The sequence below is a fragment of the Orycteropus afer genome, unplaced genomic scaffold (assembly GCF_000298275.1).
Source record: "Orycteropus afer afer isolate SDZICR_OR568_19922 unplaced genomic scaffold, OryAfe1.0 scaffold00906, whole genome shotgun sequence".
Classification (NCBI taxonomy): domain Eukaryota; kingdom Metazoa; phylum Chordata; class Mammalia; order Tubulidentata; family Orycteropodidae; genus Orycteropus; species Orycteropus afer.
In genome coordinates, this window is record NW_006922493.1 from 305,120 (window position 1) to 305,715 (window position 596).

Below are 596 nucleotides of genomic sequence, written 5' to 3' on the forward strand. Positions count from 1 at the left end.
CTTTCCTCTTTTTAATTTTGATTGCAAGGTTTATTAATTTTCTTTGAGGTCACCCTGCAATTTATTGTTTCATTCCCAAGTTTATAATAGTTTCTTTCATCTCAAAATCTTAAATTCCTGTCCATTTGGAAGTTCTATTCCTACTCAGTTACTCCCTCTTTTTCATTTGGAGTTGTCCTTATTTATCAATTGATGTTTCTAGTTCTCTGTTTATAGTCTTGTAAGTTTATTTTACTTTGGACTCTTCTATATCTGTGTTGTTTCTGAGTTATGTTCACATATGTATTAATCATCACTTTTTGCCTTCTGTTGATGGTTTTGTCTGAAGGACTCCCTTTAGCATCTCTTGTATGGTTGGTCTGGTTTTATCAAATTCCCTTAGTTCTCTGTTTATATGCAAATATGTTAATTTCACCATTATATTTGAGGGACTAATTTGCTAAATGTATAATCCTTGATTGCCAATTGTTTTTCCTTCCTGATTTTATATATGTCATCCCATTGTCTTCTTGCTTGCATCGTGAAAGCGTGAGATTATGTTTTTATATAACCACCCTGTATGCAACCATTTTTAGTAAGTAGCCATTTGTGCAAAA